The sequence below is a fragment of the Mustela erminea genome, chromosome 7, assembly GCF_009829155.1.
Source record: "Mustela erminea isolate mMusErm1 chromosome 7, mMusErm1.Pri, whole genome shotgun sequence".
Classification (NCBI taxonomy): domain Eukaryota; kingdom Metazoa; phylum Chordata; class Mammalia; order Carnivora; family Mustelidae; genus Mustela; species Mustela erminea.
In genome coordinates this window covers 92,232,871-92,256,411 of record NC_045620.1, presented here as the reverse complement: position 1 = coordinate 92,256,411, position 23,541 = coordinate 92,232,871, and the positions used below count along the sequence as shown (strand labels likewise).

Here is a 23,541-nt window from a genome sequence, read left to right as displayed (position 1 = left end):
TGCTTGAGATTCTCTCTCTCCCTCTCCCTCTGCCCCTCCCCCCATGCACACTTGTTCTCTCTCTCTCTCTCAAATAAATAAATAAATCTTCATTAAAAAAAAATATTGTTCCATGTCCATTGATAGACAAGTGGTAAAGAACATGTGATGTATCTATATGCAATGGAATATTATTCAGCCACAAAAAACTGAAATCTTGCCATTCACAACAATGTCGATGGATCTAGAGAGTATAATGCTAAGCAAAACAAGTCAGTCAGAGAAAGATAAATACTGTATGATTTCACTCATATATGGAATTTAAGAAACAAAGCAAAGCAGGGGAAGGAGACAAACTGAAAAACAGGCTGTTTATAAGAGAGAATAAACAGATGGTTACCAGAGAGGCAGTGGGTGGGGGATGGGTGACATAGGTGACGGGGATGAAGAGCGTCCTTATCCTGACCAGCACTGAGTAATGTACAGAATTGCTGAAACACTCTATTGCACATCTAAAACAAATAAAACACTGTCTGTTAACTGTACAGGAATTAAAAAACTTTTTAATTAAAAAAATATTACCCCCTGTATTTCATCAGGAGACCAAGTGGTTCCCCCACTTCAATATGACCTACCTCCACCTGCTCTCCTTACACAGTCTTAGCCAGAGTGATCCCAAAGAAGCTTCCCTTAAGCTCCCAAGTTCTCAAAATTCCCATAGTTGGAGTTCTTGAGAAAACAGTATCTGGATGCCGGTGGAATCTCCAGGTCTGGAGCCTGTTCGACTGGATGTGGTTCTATCTCGGACACTTCCCAGTGTCTTTAGGCGTTACGCATGTTATCTGACTTACTTGAATCTCAGTTGTGTCCTCTGTGAAATGGGATAAAAACATAAGGATTATTGTGAAATCCCTGAAATAATTTCTGAAAAGTGCTTCACACATGGCTGGCACAGAGCAAACGCTCACCAAAAGGAAGCCACTGTTTAAACAGGAGACACTCCCCTGCCTCCACACAGAATGGGGACTTCCTGCTGGGGGCACCCATGGAATGCTGCCTGCAGGCTGGCCCTCAGATCCTCGAAATCCTCATGATAATCTGTGTCCAGAGCCTTCTGGGAGCACCTCAAACTCCACCAGCAAAATGGGCACTGGGTGACCTGAATCCTTTCTAGGTCCTGGCCCTGTAGTTGCTGGTGTCCAGGTATAAGAACATTGGAATTGCCACATCCTACCTGATATTTTCTCTGGCAGTGGCAGCAATTGTCTGAAGGAAAGCCGGCTGTCTTATTGGCTTCCTCCACAAAAGGTTACAATGCCACCCCCATCACAACATCTGTCCTGGTCTCACTTAAGAAGCAACCAATTCTGTCATCCAAGAGTTATCTAACAAGCGAATGCCAGAAAATCTTTTCTTTTTTATAATTGTTTTATTTGAGTATATTTATTTGTTTTTTAAAGATTTTATTTATTTTACCGAGAGAGAGACAGTGAGAGAGGGAACACAAGCAGGAGGAGTGGGAGAGGGAGAAGCAAGCTCCCCGTTGAGGAGAGAGCCCAGTGTAGGGCTGGATCTCAAGACCCTGAGAACCGAAGGCAGACATTTAACGACTGAGCCACCGAGACACCCCTATTTGAGCATATTTAAAGTATATATTCTTCTATCACTTCTCAGCCTTTGGGTTAAGATCAAGTGTAAAGTATGTGTTTTAGAGGAATATTGACAGAAGTGAGAGAGGCATCTGACTAGAGACAGCAGGCAAAGGGGAAGGTGAGATGATGAGGCTTGAAGAAAAGGATGAAAGAAAAGTCTGTATGCTGAATGGGGAGTCCTCCTCGCCCCTTCCCCTGCTTGGTTCCTACGATGCTGGCAGCCTGATTCACATCCCCCAGGAAGGAGAATAAAGCACCTTGAACAGGAGAACTGAATCACATGTGGAGAAAGACCTACAGATCCTACATATAATGACATTTGGAAGTGCCTCATGGCAAAAGTGCCATCCTTGCCTGGTCGCCCTATGGTAGTTGGCCTCAATTCTATTAGATTCAACAACTTTTTTTTTCTTTTAATAGCTTTATTGAGATATAATTAACATATAGTAAGAAGCTCACATTAAGGTATACATTTAGAGAGTTTTGACATATGCATCCACTCATGAAACCATGACCATAATCAAGGTAATGCACATATCCATCCTCTCAAAAGTTAATCCCCCCTCCTGCCACTCCCTTTTTCACATCCAATCCCCAGTTATTGATCTTCTTTCTGTTGCTATAGGTTAGTTTGCATTTTTGAGAATGTTCTTAAAATGGAATCATATGTATAGACTTTTTTTGCCCAGCTTCTCTCATGGAGCATAACTATTTTGAGACTTGACCATGCTGTGGGTGCAAACACCTTCTTTTTTATAAGTTTTTTATTTTATTTTATTTATTTATTTGACAGATAGAGATCACAGTAGGCAGAGAGGCAGGCAAAGAGAGAGAGGAGGAAGCAGGCTCCCTGCTGAGCAGAGAGCCCGATGTGGGGCTCAATCCCAGGACCCTGGGAACATGACCTGAGCTGAAGGCAGAGGCTTTAACCCACTGAGCCACCCAGGTGCCCCTTTTATAAGTATTTTGAAATATCCCCTTTACGAACAGAAGTGAAATTCAGTTAAAATAATCAACCTACACATAATTTTTAAAAAATCATTATAGTGCCCTTACAAAGGAGAAAGAGAAGAAAAGTAATTATGATACAATTAACTGTGTTGCACTGTGAAAGCACATGGGCAACATAATAGTGGATATTTTCATCTTTTTACAATGAATAAGCTTGGATTTAAGATAAGTTACACAATATTCAACTGAATTTTGCTGAGACTTCCTTCATTATATATTTTTTTAAAGATTTTATTTATTTATTTGCGAGAGAAAGGGCTCAAGCACGGAGGAGAGTCAGAGGCAGAGGGAGAAGCAGGATCCCCGCTGAGCAGGAAGCCCCATGCAGGACTCCGATCCCAGGACCCTGGGACCACAACCCGAGCTAAAGGCAGATACTTAACCAACTGAGCCACCTAGGCACCCTCTTTCATTATATTTTGTTACATTTTTTTATATTTGTCATCTTAAAATGAGGTCTACATTGGTATATTTGGATCCCCATGAGTAAGACAATTACTTGCAGACTAATATCAGCATATTTGATCACAAGCAGGGCTGTTGTCAGTGATATGTCCTTCTAAATGGTAAAGAGCCCTTGGTTAAGTTTTAAACAAAACTAAGCCCAGTGTCCCCTTAATTTAGATGGTTGTTGCATTCTTGGAAATGCAATTTTATAGAAATCTCAAGGTATCTTAAATCCATGTAAAAAAATTTATTTGTGTTTACATATCCTAGATCAAATCATTAAGTGAAGCAGAACACAGATAGGGTTGCCAGATGGGAAAAAAAACAATATTTGAAACATACTGATACAAAAAAAAAATTTTTTTTTGTTTACCTGAAATTTAATTTCAACTGGGTGTTCTTTATTTTATCTGCCAACCCTTCACCCATGGCAATCTTTATTGTATGGAAGTATCTGGCAAGCCAACTAGCCCACCTGACCCCACATACTAGACCCTGGTAGACCTTTAAAAAAACTTGATTCCTCTACACTTGCAATACTCCTGACACCAAATGAGTCAAATTTTCTAATTTTTCAGGTATATATCAACTGGGTATCCTACAATTCAATTTTGATACTTAACTACCCAAAGTTAACACATATCCTCCACAGATTAAGGACTCAATCCCACAAGACTGTCCCCACTTCAGATACCAGTCACAAGTCCCAGGTTGTCAACTCTACTTCTGACCAATCAGCTATAAATTAGACTTCCCACAACCCCCTCCTCAGGTTTGATAATTTGCTATGTAGCTCACAAAACTCGAAGAAACATTTGCTTACATTTACCTGTGTATTATAAGAGATATGATAAAGAATATAGATGAACAATAAGATGAAGAGGTACGTAAGGTGAGGTCTAGAAGGTCCTGAGCACAGGAGCTTCTTTTTCAGTGGAGGTTGGGGTGCATGACTCACCCAACACCTCAATGTATACACCAACCCAGAAGTATTCAACATACTCTTGGTTGGGAATTTTAATGGAGGCTTCATCATTAAGACATGACAGTTTTTAAACTCAATCTTTAGCCCCTCATTCCTTCACAGAGGAAAAGAAGTAGGGCTGAAAGTTCCAAGCTTCTAATCATGACTTGGCCTTTCTGATGGCCAGCTCCTATTCTGCCCAGGAACCCAACAAGAGGTACCTCATTAGAACAAAAAATGTTCTTATCACCAGGAAATAAATCAAGGGATTTAGGAACTCTGTGTAAGACACTCATAGCACTACTATTACTCAGGAAATTACAAGAGCTCTAGGAACTCTAGAGGGCAAAAACCAAATACATGTATATTTCTTATGCCACAGTCCCCCAATAACTATGACTACTAAAAATCTTCACAACTTTCCAAAATGTTCCTAGGAGCTATCCCTAATGAGAACCACTGTCCTACAGTGAAGATCACCAGCAGAAAACCCTACCAATGCACACAGAGACCCCCCCCATCAGCATTTTAGTAATTGACTCAAACATTAATGAGCAGCTAAGAATCCACAGACATTGAAAAAGTCCCCAAAAGTAAAAAACAAAGACCAGAACAAATACACAAGAAATTGAGACTTAGAGAAAAGATCAAGAAGAAAAGAACTTCAGGAACGAAAATTGTATTCAGTGTTTGGAAGAGATAATAACAAGAAGAGGATTCTAATAGAATGTGCAGAGGAAGTAGGAAACCTATAAGAACACCTGAAAATTAAATATGCAATAGCTAAGGTTGGGGGAAAATCAATAGGAGGGATGGAATATAAATTCAAGGGAATCTCCCAGAAAACAGAACAAAATAATAATGAGAGAGAGAATGAGCTGGAAATTAGGATAGAAAGATCAGGAATGCCAGACAATTAGGAGATTAATTCAAGGAGCCCTATAAGAATTAATAAGCATCCTAGAAAGAAAAAAAAAAAAAAGAATTCTAGAAAGAGAAAACAGAAAAATGAGAAAGGAATTTTCAAATAATTTAAGAAAAAATATTAGTAAACAAAAGACTTGAGTTTCTAGATTAAAAGAACCCAGGAAATGTCAGCACTAAAAACACAATCCATATCAAGATAACATTTCAAAACACCAGGGAAAAAAAAGTTTACATCAAAATAATCAGCAATAAGAATGGTCATGTCTCAGCAATAATACAGGAAGCTAGAAAACATGGAGCAATGCTTTCAGAATTCTAAGGAAAAATATCTTTTTTTCTTTTTTAAAGATTTTATTTATTTATTTGACAGAGAGAGATCACAAGTAGGCAGAGAGGCAGGCAGAGAGAGAGAGAGGAGGAAGCAGGCTCCCCGCCGAGCAGCGAGCCCGATGCGGGACTCGATCCCAGGACCCCGAGATCATGACCTGAGCCGAAGGCAGCGGCTCAACCCACTGAGCCACCCAGGTGCCCCGAAAAATATCATTTTGAGTCTACAATTCTATACCCAGATGAATTAACTACCAAGGGCGAGGATAAAGAAAAATTCAGTCTTGAAAATCTCAAAGGACTTTTCTTCCATGCCTTTTTTCCCCTCAGGAAGCTATTTAAGAATGTGATCCATGAAAACAAAGGGGGTTAATGCACAAAAGAAAAAGAAAGAGAAAGACATGGGATTCAGGAAATGGGATCAAACACAGTTGAGAGTCAAAGGGGATTTCCAGGATGGAAATTTCCAGAGCCACTGCTGTGCTGCCAGCCCAGAGAGTGACCAAGTCAGCTTAGAGCAGGACCTGGGAGGCAGAAAGGTTATCTGAAGCTACCAGGGGAAGTTATCTGATACATTTAGCTACAATCATGTTAAGAAGCCATCCATTTGGAACCAAGACATTTAAGTGGGGCAAGGGGAGCAATTATTAACCCTAATAATACCAAAAATTTTATAAGAAAGGAAGCATAATTACAATATAGTCCTTGGCTTTGCAATAAACAGTATTTACACAGACATGATAATCTAAATACTGAAAAGAGATTTAACCAAAAATAACACCATTGACAGAGAGGTTGAAAGACAGCAAGATAACTCATTTAAATGATGAGAAAGCCAACAGGTAAGTTGAAAACTCACAACTCAAACCAACAATATATGCGTATCGCATGGGGGGGGGAAAACAGATAAATAGTAAAGGAAAAAAAAACTAAAAAATAGTTTGAGTAAGATGGGGCGGGAGACAACTGTTTTGCCTCATGAGCCTTTGGCATTGCTTAACGTTTGAAGCTATGTGTGTTTGTCTCAGAGAAGTGTGAAAAGTGATTTCTGGAAATTAATATGGCTGTGGTGGAAGTGGTCTGGAAATTTTCAAGGGCAGGAAGATCCACTGATTCGGACTGATGTAAGCTCTTTTCTGCCCTGTGATGAGGCAACACACACCAGCCCCTTTGAAAAGGGAAACCACTGACTCTCAATTGTAACGGGTTGGGGGTGGGGGGTGGTTGAGAAGGACCCTGCTGTGCACACCTGCCACGGCCCTAATCCCCCCCCCCTTCAGTTTTGTCAAGTCACCAGGAGCAGGAAGCTGCTTTCTCTATTACACAGAGCAACAAAGAGGGAATGAGTGGTTTTGATAATGAGAGCTGATAACTGTCTCTCACAGAGAGAGCCTGGGCCTCCCGAAAGCTTTAAATTACAACTTTAAGGGCACTGATCGGGGTTCCTGAAGTGGCAACTGGGGCACGGAGAAGCGGCAGAAGATGCTGGGTGTTTTTCTCAGACACAGACAAAGACCTGGAGTCAGATTAAACAAAGATTCCCAGCTAGCAAAGCAGATGGGTGGGAAAAGAACTAAGAGATGTGCCTGTCTCTTTAAATCTGGCTCTAAATTGCAGGTTGCCTCGTTTGTATGGTGAAGATTAGAAATTGTTTAATTGCTGTTTGGTTTTAATGGAGATTTTTATTTTGGAAGAGAAAAAAAAAACACAAATGGGCTGGGTGGGGTGCTATCGTTTGTGACTCAGTTAGCCATACTTGGGAAAAACCTGTCTGCTTAGATCACAAGCCCACGATTCACACAGGTGTGAGCTTTACCTGGGCTACAGCGCATAGGAAGAGAAGCACCTTGTGGCCTCCTCAGCCTGAACCCGGGACGTGATGAGAAACAACACGTCCCTTCTTGAGGCTATATTTTCACTGAGGCCATCGCAAGCCAGGTAGGATTATTTGTACATTAGTTCATCACAAATTCTAGTTGAGACATTGACATGTGTTGGCCCTACAGACCAGAGCGTCCTAGTCCCTGGCTGTGTGTCAGTAGCAATCCCATTTAGAAACTTCGGCTGTTCAGTAAGCACAGTTGAAGATCTATAAAGTAGAGTTTAAAGTAATTATTTCCGGGGGCACCTGAGTGGCTCAGTGAGTTAATCCTTTGCCTTCAGCTCAGGTCATGATCTCAGGGTCATGGGATCGAGTCCCGCATCGGGCTCCCAGCTCAACAAAGAACCTGCTTCCCCCTCTCTCTCTGCCTGCCTCTCTGACTACTTGTGATCTCCCTCTCTCTGTCAAATAAATAAATAAATAAAGTAATTATTTCTGAAGAGGTTTTTTACCAGACTGGCTTGTTTTTCATGACATATTTACTACCTAGACTCAAAATACCACCCCTCAAATGGATCTGTCTTGACCAAAAAGGACAAAAAGGCGGACATAGGACACAAACACAGTAAGTTTACCCTCTTTAGGAAGAGCACCCCTAAACTCAATGGTGTCTTACAGGATTCTCCGCGTCCTAGGATGCTGGGATCCACCGTCCCAAACCGCAGAGCTCTCGGTTCCCCAGACAACCTGGGGCAAAACCTCCCTTCATGAGGGAGTAAGTTTGGAGTTCTCCCGGACTTGGGCTACAGGGTCCTGCCCAGTTGTCAAGAAACAGTCACTCATACTCAGGGCGCTGTGGAAGTTCCCTGGGGAGCTCGTGGTGGAGGAGGGTGTCAGCCACAAGGCTGTCCACACCAGCAATGTGTGCAGCAGGACATGGGAGAATGCACGACAGAGTGGACATGTAGAAGGGACGCTCCTGTCTCACTCCTTGTCTCCTGCCTTCCAGCTTCTGTTAGTAACAACAGGCTAGCAACATAACCTGCGGACACCACATACTGTTCAATTACCGCTGATACCAGATGCCACTTATGCCGTGGGACCGTGCATCAGGCACACGCCCTATTTCATTCAAACTCTGCAACTTCTCGAGAAGATGGGTACCATTTTCAAGAAGAGGAAACACAGACTTTAAAAGGTTAGGTAATATGCTAAAGACCATGAGAGCGCCAATATTCAAATTATGCCACCTAAGCAAACATTATTTCTTTTGTATTTTTTTTAAGATTTTATTTATGAGAACTAAATAAAAATAATTTATTATTTTAATTATATAAATTATAAATTATTTATTTATTTATTATTATATAAATAAAAAATTATTTATTTATGAGAGAGAGAGAGAAAGAGAGAGAGAGAGAGAGGCAGACTCCCTGCTGAGCAGGGAGCCTGACATGGAGTTTGATCCCAGGACGCTGACATGGAGTTTGATCCCAGGACGCTGGGATTGTGACTTGAGCTAAACTGACTGAACCACCCAGGTGACCTGACATTGTTTCTATTCATGCCAGTTGGGTTTCTGTCACTTACAACCAAAAGGGTTGTAGCACCCATGGGCCAAACATGAAACCACCAAGCCACAAACATTGAGTCTCAGAAGCTTCTGGAGCTTGAGGTTCACACGTTTCCAGGACTTTATCTCTTGTTTCTGTTTCTCTACGTGTATTGATTTCTTTGAGTGTTTGGGGATTATGTTGCACAGGGTGATTACTCCTGAGATTACAAGTGATTTTTTTCATTTATTTCAATATTTCATCTTTTTTTAAGGTTTTATTTATTTACTTATTTGAGAGAGTGAGAATGAGAGAGAGAACATGAAAGGGGGAAGGTCTGAGGGAGAAACAATCTCCCTTCTGAGCAGGAAGCCCAATGCATGACTTGATCTCAAGACTCTGGGATCATGACCTGAGCTGAATGCAGTCACCTAAACAACTGAGCCACCCAGGTGCCCAATATTTTGCCTTTTTAGAACAGTTTTTCTGCAATGAACACTAGTTTCTTATGTAATTTTTAAGAGGTGTGAAGAAAACAAATAAAATCAAGACAAACTCCTGCATGCTAATTACTCGCCATCACTTAGCTGCTTACGATTCCAGAAAATACAGCAGGCAGATTCCTGAGTGCCAGAAGGATGGACCAAATGTGGCTAATATGTTGAAATGTCCCTTTTTTTCTGTCTCATTTTCTTTCCCTTTTCCTTTCACCCCAATTTAAGGATTGCCCTGCTCCATCTAAGGCGAGGTATACAGCAGGACAGGAAACAAAAATAGGGTACAACATCCTTTCTTTCTTCCACACTTTCCACACTTTAGTTCCCAAAATATAAGTACCAGAGAGAGAGACAGCTTGTGGATGAGAGCAGAATATGGGGAATGAGCATGAACAGAAAAGGATTTCCTCAAGACTAGAAAAAGACTCCCCAGGGAGCTGAGGAGAAGGTGATAGTCTCTGAGCATTGACACCAAAAATTAAGGTTTTTTTTTTTTTCCTAACATTAGATAATTATCTAGAAAATTTTTAAACAACTTTCTAGTAATCATAAACTGAAGAATGTAAAACTACATGGAAAGCACAGACATAAGACAATGTCTTCTCAGCAACACCTAAAAAGACACTCCCACCAAAAAATTTTAGGGAGTTTTGAAGCAAGGAAAAAGCCACTGAATCAAAGGTCTGGAATTATTTCTACTTTCAAGCCACTCCTTGAACTTTACAGCTCACTAGAGTCAGACTTAAACTAAACAAGATGTGAAGTCCTGTGAAGACTTTTGGGACTCTGCTTTCTTAAAACTTAGGGGAATTGTACATTCATGTTTTTTCTGCATAAACACCTCTGTCCTGGTTTGTGCTTCTCAGCTTCTGCATGTCTTCCACCAAAGATCCATGAATGGGAGGCTCCGTGGGTGTGGGGCACAAAACCTTCCCTGTTGACCTTTTTCCTTCCATGTTGGGATCACCCCAGGACCACAGGTAAGTCACCTCCTCCTACCAGTTAAATAACCAACTCTTCAAACCCAAGAAGGAGAACAGGGCTGGGAGTTGGGGGTAGGTAAAGAGCAGCAGCTTGCCACCTGACTCAGTTTTCTGTTTAAAAGGTTTTATTTTTTTCTTTAAATAGATGTTTTATTTTGGAATAATTCTAGATTTACAAAAAGTTACAAAGATAATCCAGAGAATTACCTCTCACCTAGTTTCTTCTAATGTTAGCATCTTCCCTTACCTGGTACATTTGTCCAAACTAAGAAACTATTAATATATTATCATTAACTTTATTCCAATTTCACCAGCTTTGCCAGGAATGTCCTTTTTCTGTTCCAGGGTCCAATTCAGGATAACACATTTTGTGATTCACTGCTTTAAAATTTAATTTTTATTTTTATCAAGGTTACACATGTTCATGGTTTAAAATGTGAAATGATCATATACGACTCCTAACAAAGAAAAGCAGCCTTCTGCCCAAACCCACCTCATCTCCATTCCCTTCTTCCAAGGACAAGCAATTTCAGCTTTCCCATTGCTTTCCCTCACTCACTGCAGCCCACCCCGCAGCCTCTGCGCTGCCCCTTAAACATGACACACCTGCTCTCATTGTAAGGCCACATCTTTACTCAAATGTCTTCTTCCCAAAGAAGTCTACCCTGACCACATTATTTAAAATTGCAATACTCAGGGCACCTGGGTGGCTCAGTCAGTTAAGTTTCTGCCTTCAGCTCAGGTCATGATCCCAGGGTCCTGGGATTGAGCCCCACATCCGGCTCCCTGCTCAGCAGGGAGTCTGCTTCTCCTTCTCCTTCTGCCTCTCTCCCTGCTTGTGCTCTCTTTCTCTCGCATGCTCTCTCTCAAATAAATAAATAAAATCTTTTTAAAAAAAATTTTTTTTAAGATTAAAAGGTGCAGAGGGAAAAGCAGGCTCCCTACTAAACAAGTAACCTGATATGGCACTCGATCCCAGGACCCTGGGATCATGACTTTGGCCAAAGGCAGATGCTTAACCCATGAGCCTCCTAGGTATCCCTCAAATCAATAAATAAAATATTTTTTAAATTTTTCAATAATAAATAAAATTGTAATACTCACCTATGCACTCTCAACCACGCTTACTCTTTGTTCTTTCTTTTTCCCTGCAACACTATGCAATTTATTTATTATATACATTGTTTACTATCTCTCTGCACTAGAAGGTAAGTTCTATGGAGGCAGCAACATTGTCAGCAAGTCCTAAACACTTAGAACAGTGCTTGGCACACAAAAGTCACTCAATCAATCTGTGTTGAATAATTGTATGAATGAATGAACACTAGAGAGAAGGAGGAAGATAGGAAGGTGTAAACTCTTTCCTCTTCCAGATCTGCACCTTCACTGTAGTTCCCTGTTGACAGAGCCTCACACAGAGCCAGCAAAGAAAAAAGGCAGTTTGCAGAGCAGCAACTCCAGCATTGGCAGGTCAGAGTGTGGAAGGCTGGGTTTGAAGCCGAGACACAATAGCGCAATAATGGGCACATGCGTGCATGCGTGCATGCGCGCGCGTGCGAGTGCGTGCACACACACACACATTTATCATGTCCTAATCTTTAAAATATGGTTATGGCTCAATTTTTGTTTGAATCTATATCTATTGTTTATGTTCTCATTAATCTATAATATTGTTCACAGCTGAGTCAAATAATGTGCCACAATAACTCTTCCTTTCTGGTACAGCTTTCTGTTTTTCCTAGATTAGATTGTTGCCTTATTTTCTATGTCTCAATTTCATCCCCCAAATTCTCACATAGGACCATAAACCTCCTTTCAATACAGCTAAGCATATCGAGAGTCGATCAGCTCAGTTCTTTTCTTGGCTATGTCCTTCCTTGCTGCCCTCTGTCCTCCTACCTATGTTTTCATCATTAGTCTCTTTATTCCTGTGGTTAAGTCTTCCCATATTCTGTCCCGGCCTTTCAGTACGATTTTCCCTTGGTCAGATGTATGAGATGATCCATCAGTTCTTCTACTTTTTTTCTTCCTGAAGCCCTATACCCTCTGCTCCAGTCTAGCTGCTGCTTCTTGAGGCCGGCTGCCTAGTCGTTCCCCATCACCCGGAGTGTCTTCTCTTTTGTGTAAATCCCTTGCTTCCTCAATCCCAGTCTTCCTCTTTCTGGTTTAACTGTTTTAGAGGGTCATATCCTGTACCATCTTCCTTAGAAAGTATACATGGGAGATAAGCCTTTTGCCTGTCTGCATTAGCCTATTTTCAGACTCGATGGATGGTTTGTCTAGGAAAGGAAATCTAAGTCAAAAACTATTTTCTGTAGAATATTGAAGGTATTCTTCCATTGTCTTCTAATTTCCAACTTGCTCTTGAACAGTCTTATGCTATTCAGTCTCCCAGTCCCTTACATAAAAACTGTTTTCCTTTTTTGTACTCTTGTCTGGACCATAGGATCTTCCTTATTTCTGTGATATTCATTTGTTTGTTTGGGCCTCTGGTGATCGTGACTGTTTATTCACATGCGAAAGGGAGAGGACCAAAGGCTGACTGACAGCTCAGTGTGCATGGGCAGGGCTTGTTGGAAACCAGCCATTTGTTGATCAGTCTTCTCTGTCAGTATTTCCTCTTAGACTGGTCGGTTTCTCCAGATAGAAGTGACCCAGTTTTTTGTTTCAGATATTTCTGATGACAGTGTACTAGGGAAGGGAAGCCTGCTCGGTATGTGGTCTCTCACCTAATTCCACTCTTCAGTAGGTGCCCGGCTCTAAGTCCTCAGCTCCAAAGCCTCCTCAGCTCAGCCTCTTTAGAGAACAAACTTGCTTTCTCCTATGACTGACTGGCTGTGTGGGGTAGGGAAAGTGTTAAGAAGTCTAAGGGTTTTATTCAGTCCTTCTGTTTGGAGTCACACCCTGAACTGTGTGACCCTGAACAAATCATGTAGGGACCTCAGTTTCCTCTTTGGACCCCTGAGGGCCTTTGAGACACATCTGGTCTCTAGGGTGCTCCCAGCCTTGGCATTTTGTGATCCATTCACCATTTACAAGGTGGAGCTCTCTGCCTAGTGACTAAGACAGACAGGAAGATACCAGAGGTCAAAGACGGGGAAGTAGCAGAGGGACGGAGTGGTAGGGAGACTGCACACAAAAGGTGGAACTTGAGAACTAGAGGTGGCTAGAGGAGGGGCAAGCAGGGCCTCCTCAAGTGGTCCAACCTGAAGATATATATTGGGGTCCAATAAGTAGAACAGAGGGTTCTAGAGGATAATGACATTGGGTCAGACTGTGGGGAGTCTGAGGCTATTCTCCATGTCGGTACATCTCATGACGAAGATCACCTGGGGAGCTTAAAAAAATGTCAGACCTTATATTGACATCCCATCAGAATGTCCGAGAAGAGAGCCCAGAAATGTGTAGTCCTTTAAACTTGCCCCATGATTCCAACAAACTGGAAAATGTTCCTTAGACAATGAACCATGGATGGTTTATAATGAGAAATCATGATAAAAGTGGGAATTTTAGAAAGATGAATTTGACAGCAACATGCGAGGAGGACCAAATTTGAGGGACAGGAGACCAGGATGCACATGAAGCAATTTCACTACTCCAGGCAGGGGGACATGTGGGCCTACAGGACAGAAGTGGTGAAGAAGAGACAAAGAAGGGACCACCAGGCCAACCCATCTGTTGTGGTTTGAATTGTGCCCCACCCCCAAATTCATATATTGAAGTCCTAACCCCTGGTGCCTCAAAATGTGACTTATTTGGAAATAGGGTCATTGCAGAGATAATTAGTTAAGTTAGGATGAGATTATTAAGGTAGGTCCTGATCTAATATGACCAGTGTCCTTATAAAAAGAGGAAATGTGGACTCTGGCATGGACACACATAAGGAAGAAAAAGACAGCCACCTACAATCCAAGGAAAGAGGCCTGGAATAGACCATTCCCTCACAGTCCTCAAAAGAAACCAACACTGCCGACACCTTGATCTTGGACTTCTAGCCTCTAGAACTGTGAGAAAATAAATTTCTGTTGTTAAAGCCACCCAAGTGTGGTACTTTGTTATGGCAGTCCTAACAAATTAATACACCATGTTTTTAGAAACACTCTCCTGGTTTGGAGTTACCTTTTTTTCACTTCTTCATGATGAATGGTTCTCCAAAGCCACCCTCCTGAGAGGCCTGGAAGTAGTGGTTGCAGAGTAAGGCAATGGATCTAACACCACATGATGCTCTCTAACTGAGGAGGGCATGTGAGTTGCTTTTCTGGGTCATTGCTCAGTTTGTTCCCAGAACTCACCTGAGAAATCAAAGGACCAAATCTTTTAACCAGAAATCACTGGACAGAAATGCCCATTCTCCTCATGTGAGTAAGTAATCAATGCCAAGAATCTCAGACTGTGAATAAAACCACAGAGGAGAAGGGAGACTCATCTCTGTGGAACCATGAGCATCCCACTAGTGGCTCATCCAGAGAGAACAGAGCTGCAGGAGGTGGAGGAACCTCCAAACAAGGTAAACCCTGGCTCTGTCATTTTATGACCTGGCCTTTGCCAAAACAACTATCCCCCTTGGCTAAACAAAGAATATCCAAGAACTCTACATATCAAGGTCGAAGGCGTCATGATTGATGTAATCCCGTGGGACCAGGGACAAGCAAGTCTACCACAGAGCTCTTGGCCTCCAGCCATTCAGTGCTGCCTTTGCTAACATCCTTGGCCCCCTTGGCCCTTTTACCTGCCAATGCTCCCAACACCAACCCTCACACCAGGTGACCTGCCATCTGCTCACTCCAGGACTGCCAAGTTTTGCTGGAGAAAGTATCACAACTGTACCACAGGGCCCGCTAAGCATTTCCACTCCCCTACTTCATCTGGGCCCTCCCTGCTCCCATGGTTATCCATCTGGAATTGGCTTACTGTTGTTTCTCTCCAGCCCATGCAAAAATTTTCTAGGATCAACAGGCCTTCCATTTCATCCCCATGTCTCTCGCTTTCACCTGAGAACGTCATTTTCATTCTCCTGTTAGGCAAAAAGTCTGCCTCAACTGTTTCTCTTTGCCTGGGAATTTCTCTCTGGCTACATCCATCCTCTCCTGGATTCTTCCTGTTTCAGAGAAAGAGGTGAGGTTTTTATTTCCTTGTCCATTTAAACCTATCTCTGTTCTGGCTCCTACCCCTCATTATAACATCAATTAATTAATTTATTTAAAAGACTTATTATAGAAAATTTTAAATACATACAAGAGATTTTACTTTTATATCTTCAAATTCCACTGGCTTTCCTGCCAGAAAGCTCAGGTCTCCTCCAGTCTTTCCTTTTTTTCTTTAAGTAATTCCATGTCCAGTGTAAAGCCCAGTTCAGGGCTTGAACTCAAAACCCCAAGATCAAGACCTGAACTGAAATCAAGAGTTGGACACTCAACTGACTGAGCCATCCAGGCACCCCTCTCCTCCTCCAAAATATTTAAAAGCTATTGTAATCTTGCTACTCCCTTGAGCTACTTCCTAACTTCACATTTTTTAATGGCCAGATGTTGCAACATGTTCTTTCTTGTCTCCCTTTATTTCTTAATTCCCTAGAAGCTAGCTTCAATCTCTGTAATTCTACTGAAATTCCTCTTTCAAATTTTTAGCTGTTCCTTTAAAAAAAAAAAAAAAGGACTCATCTATGCAACAACCAAAAAGTCATTAAAAATAAATTTATATTTTTGTCTCAAATTTTCCAATAAAGCACATAAGGAATCACATTCTTTGAAACATGGCAAACATCAGCAGACCTTTATATCTTCTATAGCTCTCACCAACGAAAGCCATGTCCTCCCTCCTACTGACAAGCTCTCTGCCCTTCCTTGGCTCTTCTGTCTTCTTTACCACCTGTCGCTCTTGCTTCCTCCTGCCCTCTTCCTCATCTTCCCTGATCCTTCATGCACATTGTTCTAAGCCCTTTCTATTAGCAAGCAATGAAGGCTTTTGAAGTTCTCAGTGCCGCCTTTAACTCTGCTCAGCTCAACAAAAGCAGGAGCGCCTGGCAGGAAACACAGGAAAACACCCCAGTATATGTTAACATTCTGTTCATTGCCAAATCCTTACATATTCTTAGAAAGCCTGGTTTTTAATGTCTGTAGAATATTGCTCCGTTTACACATGCCATAATATGTGTATCTCACCCTCTAGCATTAGATCTATTGAGCCCCCCACCCAGTTGCCAAAGCAATTCAGTCCTCTTCCTCTGTGACTTTCTATAGTACTTGATGCTTCTGACCGTTCTTCTGCCTTGAAAAGTCCTTGCATTGGCTTTTGTGATGTCCTCTCAGTCTCCCTCCTCACGGACCAGTCCCTCTTTTGCCTTCTGTGACTTGTCTTTCTACGGTTCTTCCCCAAAATCCTATCTAGGACCCCCTGGGCTCTCTCTCCTCTTCTCTTTCCTCTGTCCCCCTGGTTCAGTTCTCTCTCTCTCCTGGCTTCACTCTGAAGGATCCCCAAATCCATACCCTCAGCTGTAACCTCACCAGACCAGCATCTCCCCGACCTATTACACGCCACCACCAAAATATAGTCCACTGTAGTTCCACCAACGCTACTGACCACGCAAAGGGAGCCATCTTGAACCAGCTCTGCCTGCCTCCTGGCACCCGGCCATGTTGCTGCCATTTCCTTGGGGCTCAGCTTGATGCCTTGGAGTCACTGTCCACTCCTTCCTTCACCCTCCACTTCACCAGGTCACCAAGCCCTGCAGAATCTACTTCTAAAATGTCTCCACAACAATTGCTAATATTCCATTCGAACTGCTCAGTTTAGTATTTGAGTTTTCATCCCCCGCTTGCTTTCACTTCCTCCTTGTTCTTTCCTTCTCTGTTCGTTCCCTCCAATCCATCTTACCTCCAACCCCCATATTAATCTTCCTAAAGGCTGACTTTCATTGGGTGGCTCCCCTGTTCAATAATCATCAGCAACCCTCCATTGCTTACCAAACTGAGTCCTAACATTCAAGGCACAATTTAAAGTCATCTGCCAAACAACCTTCCCAGTCTTCTCACTTCCTTCCATACCATGCATGAGATGGAATTGTGTGACTCTGGAGTCAGACCCCAACTTGGTAGTGCTAAGACCTTGGGTAAATTACCTGAGCCTCTGCTTCCCCATCCACAAAATGGGAGTATCAACAGCACATACCTCATGTGTTATTGGGAGGATGGGATAAAGTACATAAAGCATGATACCATGCATACAGTAGGCTCTTAATAAATGTCAGATATTATTACTTTTATTACATTACTGCAATCAAAATGAGTTGCTTGGTTTCCCAAGTTTTAGTACTTATTTCACATCCCTGTACTTTTGCTTATACCATTCCCTCTGCCTCCATCTTCACCTTCTGAAATCTTTCCTATACCCAGAGGCCCTGCTCAGATGCCATTTTCCTGAAGTTTCCTCGACAACCAGCCATACAAGCTCTCTTGTTGCCCCTCTGAACTTTAAGGCTCTTTGCGTCCAACACTCTGAGGCATTTACGCTGTGAGCCATGTGATGAGCTGTGTGGTGAGCTGTGTGAATGCATTCTCTCCCTACAAATTAGAGTGGGACTTTGTCTACTTCATATTTAATATACTTGACACAGCCTAGCACATCGTCTTGGCACAGAGCTGAAACTCGGGGAAATGTTCATCAAAAGATGAAGAGGTGGAACTATCCTGTTTCTCAACAATAAACTTTCATCTCGATACCTGTCTATTAAACAAAAATTTATTAAGCATCATATTAATCTTATTAATACATCTTATTAAACCTAGGATTAATGAATATGGTCCCTGCCCTCTTGATATGCACAGCCTAGTTCAGAAGATTATACTTTCAGAAAGAAAACTGAGAACAAGTCAGGGCAATATTTAACAATGTGTTTAATCAACTATAATCAAATTTCATAATGTATAATCTAGACAGTTTCCTGGGTGGTCAAGCTAGGGCAGAGTCTGGAGAATTTAGGTGAGGAGGGGAAGGGAAGAGGCAGAAATCGTCACTGGAAGGTTGAGCTCACTGAAAGGCAGATGAATTTAGCTAGGGAAAGTAGAGGGAGGAGTAATTTTACAGAAGATAATTACACCTGCATTCAAGGGGGGGGGGGAAGGGCACCGATAAACGAAAAGGAGTGTGCCACCTACTAAGTTAATGATTCTTTGTGCTGGAGTACCAGGAGATAACAATGGATGCCAGCTACAATGTTCACATGTGCCAATTACCATAATTACAAACACCGAAGATTAACATTTACCTGTCAGAAGTCCATGGGAGGAAGGGGTGTCTCCCACACCTGTAGCTGAATAAAAGCAACTGCAATTCCTAGAGAATCAGCTTTGATTAAAGATATTCTGAGTTTCATGCTTTCTCTATTTTGAGATTCTAAATTGCCCTTCAGATTAATATGGTCACACCTCCTTGCTTCACCTACGAGGAGGTTTGCCAGAAAGCTAGACTTCCCTTTCAGCCACATATGTTTGGCCTTGCCTAAGTTGTGAGATGTCCTTTAAGGAATTGTAGAAAGAACCTCCTGCCCCCAGGGATCTCCCCATCGTGCCTGAAAGAATGCCATGATTTGTGACGCGGTCCTGTCCAGTTCTCTCCTCACAAAAGTAAGTACTGCTGTCGAAGGCCACAATCAGTCTGGAATCTTTTGGTTTGCCTGTGAGGTGTTATTTGTTTGAGGGAAGGAGAAAAGGCATAGAAAGAGGTGGTGACCAGGTCCTTGCACAGCGGAAGTGGGACAAAATAAGCGCCACCCTGTCTGGTCTAAAGGGAAAAGCCTCCTGTCCCCAAACTGCACAGACAGACCCAGTTCCACTGGCGGGTGCCGGGGCCCACACAAAGCGAGAAGCCAGCACCCGGGAGCCCACAGCAGCTCAGCCCTTGGCCATGCGCAGAGACAGGACTCGCCTGTGCCCTGGAGGGACAAGCACGTGGGAGGGCAGCAGACCGCCAGCTTATCCTCTATGGCAGCGGATGGAGCAATAAAAGGTCCATGGGGAGTTAGAGAGGAGAAGGGAGTTGGGGGAAATTGGAAAGGGAGGTGAACCATGAGAGACTATGGACTCTGAAAAACAATCTGAGTGTTTTGAAGGGGCGGGGGGTGGGAGGTCGGGGTACCAGGTGATGGGTATTATAGAGGGCACGGATTGCATGGAGCACTGGGTGAGGTGCAAAAATAATGAATACTGTTATGCTGAAAATAAATTTAAAAAATAATGGAAAAAAAGAGAGAAAAAAAAAAAGGTCCTGTGAAGGGTTAAGGTCCAGCCCCAGTGCCACAGTATGGCCGCCAACAGACTGACAATCTGGCGGGGGGGGGGGGGGGGGGGGGTTGGTGAGGGAGGGATACTCCCCCGACCCCTGCACCACCGGGTCCCCGCAAAGCCTTTGGCGCTGCCGGGCAGAGGGTGCTGCCCCTGCCCTCCTCGCCTGCCCGGCAGAGCAGCTCCCCTGGGCCCGCGAGGCCTGAGCATGGGGAGTTTCAAGTTCAGCTAGACTGCAGGGATTGAAAGGAATGACGTGTTTTATCCGAAGTGGGAGTTCATGGGATCCTGTTTCTGTATCTAACCCCATTCTCTTCTAAGTGACTCTTTCTGGGCCTCGCAGCAATGGCCCTCGTGCTGCCACCTGCAGGTGGAAGGGGGGATTGAGCGAACTGTAGTTGGCAGGCAGGAGTCTTAAGGAGCCCAGGACCTGGCAGAGACCTGATCCAGCCTCCACATATCGTCCAGAGGTTACCCTTTGGTTTGTTTTTTCCATTTTGCAGATTTGGGAAGAGAATGATGATACATATATGCACAAATGTAATTCAGCGTAGATGTTTATAGGATTGCTGTGCATTTTAAAGGAGACCATGCACTTGAGCCCCGCAGTATAGCAAGCTGGGAAAGAGGACCTGGAGGTGCGTTCAGGCTTTGCCATTTGCCAGGTCAGGGAATATGGGATGAGTTACTTCACTTCTCTGTGCCTTGGGTTTCTTATCTATAAAATGATAGTGACGAGTATCTATTGCATCGGTTATTTATGAGAATTAAATGAAATACTTCTACTACACTTGGACACAGTAAGTGCTCAAATGTTAGTCTTTTACAGTTGAACTTGTTTTTGTTATTTTCAGCATTCTGTTGCCTGGAAAATTCTGGTTTTTAGATTCCCAGATAAACAATGCCATCTGTTTGCTCATCATTTTGCAGTTGTCTTGAGTATACTTGTATATAATCCTTTCATTGCCCTGGGAGTTAGATGTCCTCATCCCATTTTGCAGATGAAGAAACTAAGGCTCAGAGAATTTTAGTGACTTGCCCGATGTCACACAGCACGTGGAACCAGGACATACCCAGCTTTCCTCTCCCCAAGACGTTCTTTTTACTATATCACAGTTGTCATAATTCCTCTAAATGGGAAGAGTATGCATTTGATTTTACAACACTTTGCCAGTATCTATGCTATGCAGGAAATTTTTCAAATTATAGCAACTTCCTAAAACCAGGCCTCAGCTTTCAGGTAAACTAAAAGAAATATGGTCAAGGCCTTTTCTTGGTAATAAACCTTTTCTCTGTGACTTATTGGTGAACTGGTCTGTTAGGTGCTGCTTTGGGAAGGGAGAATGGAGGGGTGCAGCAGCTTGGGCCTTTGGGGGAGCAGTATCTTCACCACAATGTGTTAAGCGCCCCCCCCCCCCGCTTTTGAACTCCTGGGCAGTCATGAAATGATTTATTCCCTCCTCTTTCTTCCCTGACAGACTGTGAGCTCTGTCAAGTGTAAGATGGGGCTAACCTATCAGTTCCCTACTTGTAGAAAAGAAATGCAGAGGAGAAGCTTTTCACTGAAGAGAGTCAGGAAATGAAGACATCTCCTTAGACACTTGATGACAGATTCATCTCAATCTATAGAGAAAGAGATTAGGGATAGTTTTGATCATTTTTGGCCAAACAGCTTTGATGATCTTCCTCTCCTGACTAGTAGCAACAACAACAATAACTAATATTGATCCAGTGACAACCATGAGCAGATGTGATGCACATGAGTTCATTTGAGTAACCCTGTGTCCTAGGTACTCTCGTTATCCTCATTTTACCAATAAAGAAGCAGGCTGAAGGAGAGCTTGGGCTTCCCAGCACAATACAACTAGTAAGTAAAGTAGCAGAAGTGGGACTTGAACCCAGGTCTGTTTGACACTGTTTGACACTGACTCTAACATCTGCCCAGCCTGCCTCCCAGAACCGGCAAGATAGCTACTGAGGGTCTTGCTCAGAAACCTGCCTGATGGGAACAATGGATGGGGTGAGTGTGTGCATGCTTTCTACCCTAACCACCTTGATTCCTTCCCTTTGATTTATTTTCCACCTCAAGCAGCAGGACTTTATATCAGAGTCATCTTCTTTGGCTCCTTCCCCGCCTGAGCCTGGCATCCCTGATCCTGACTCAGGCCCAGAGTGCTCTCTCCCCTAATTCCTGGCACCAGGGCAAGGGAGAATATCCAGTGTCAGAGATCAGCAAAGCCCTCCATGTGACAGACGGGCACTTGCCTTCCCAGCTCCGTACACATGCCTCCAGCGAGTAGTTCCGATTACGGTCAGCCGGGCTGAGACCTCGTCTCTCCCTCAACAAGTCCCAGATGCCCAATTCATGCAGAGCAGGTGCTCCTCTCATTCTCCTGGCCCCAAAAGGCCAAACATTTCCACTTGGTTCACATAGTCCCGAAGCCTATCCATTCTCTTCCCTTGTCCCTGTGTGTCCTGACCCATCAAGCCTTTGGGACTGCATCATTTTATCACTGATGGCCCAGCCAATTTGTTTTCTGGAATCAAATTTCCAAATACTCAAAACTCCAGCAATTTCAGCAATAACTGTGCAGACAATCCCAGACCATTCATGACTTTTGTTCCCAATATTTTTTTTTTTTAAGTTTCAAAGGTGGTTAAGAATTTCAAACTCATTTGCCTGTCATGTCTGGTTCTAAATAATCACTAGGTATTGTGGTGGACCCTAGAAACCACCGCTTACACACCTGCACCTGCAGTCAAGGCCGAGTATCTCTGTGCCAACGAGGAAAGGCAACTACAAGTAGAGAAGGACAGAGGGGAGGTGGAGATTTAGGAAAAAGGTTCTAAGTAACCTCCAAGGCCACAGAACAAGAGCTCCTCATCTCCCAGGTACAGAGGAAGCACTAAAGAAGCCTGTTAAAATGCAGATTCCGAGTTCTGATTCCTTGGGTCTGAAGTGGAGCCCAGGACTTTCAAGGTCCGCAGAATCTCTTCCAATGCAGGAGGTCTGTGGATGACACTCTGAAGAAGGCCACCTGAGAGACCAGGAACACCCAGGAGTGGGAGATGAAGCCCACCAGGGAGGAGCCCAAGGATGAGAAGAGAGAGGAGCGTTCCCCAAGGCAAGCGCTCAGAAGCGAGGACCAACAAGGAGGAGGGGATGGATGAGAAAGAGGTTCAGAGACACCCCCCGCCACATCCCACATCCCGGAGGATCCTAAATGTTAAGCTCTTTATACAACTCAGAAATCTCACATTACCAGGGACCAGTCAGGCAACGTCTCAAATATGAGCAGTATGGGAAATGCAAAAGCTGTTTGTCCCCTTTTAATTCTTCTTCTTAGAATTATTTTTACTCTCTTAACCAAAATCTATCTCCCTTTATTTTTCTATCTTATCCCCGGAGAAAAAGAAAACTTGGGAAACTAATTTATTATATGACTGATTTATATCCCTCATCTTCCTAGAGATTTTTTTTTAACTTATATTCAATCCAGAATCTAATCCAGGATCATGAATTGCATTGATTTTTCTCAAAGATGTATTTTAAAATATAACTGGGGTGAATCCCTAGCTGGTCAAATGCCAGAGAAGAGAGAGAGGGAGATGACAGCCTGGCCTGGGGTTCTGCCCCCATCATCCATCCCCATCCCTAATTGTTCAGGTTTTTCCTCAACCTCGCCCTCTGCCCTCTGCTCCTCTCCTTTTCTTCCTCTCTGGTACTTTCAGTGTCCTGGAGGACTCCAGGTGGCCGAGAAGGTGAAGCGGCACCCCAGGGACCCTGCCTGGCCACTGCCTCTGGGATCCTCTTCCTGGTCCTACAGACAGGTTGTCCTCGTCCTCACCGGGCTCTTCAATGAGCATGAAGCGGAAGCACTCAGCGGTGCTCAACAGGGCACAGAGACTAATCAAAAAGAAGAGATTTCAAATAAGTAGACAAACCCAGGAGTGAAAATCAATGAGATGAAAACTCTCCTGCCGGAAAATAAATGAGGTGCAAAGGAATCAACCTGGAAACACGAGTCAGCAAACCACTTCCCGACATTCCCAGTCCAGGCTTGCTGGTGCTGGGAGCGTCTCCGAGGCAACTCCAGGACT

General features: G+C 43.2%; 1 long non-coding RNA gene across 1 annotated transcript in view; it reads right to left on the bottom strand.

The window, feature by feature from the left end:
• Positions 1 to 23,541, bottom strand: part of LOC116595802 — a 60,112-nt gene that overhangs the window by 16,401 nt on the left and 20,170 nt on the right. The window contains exon 3 of the long non-coding RNA XR_004287859.1: positions 615 to 850. This is a non-coding gene — a long non-coding RNA (uncharacterized LOC116595802). The remainder of the gene's footprint in view (positions 1 to 614; positions 851 to 23,541) is intronic.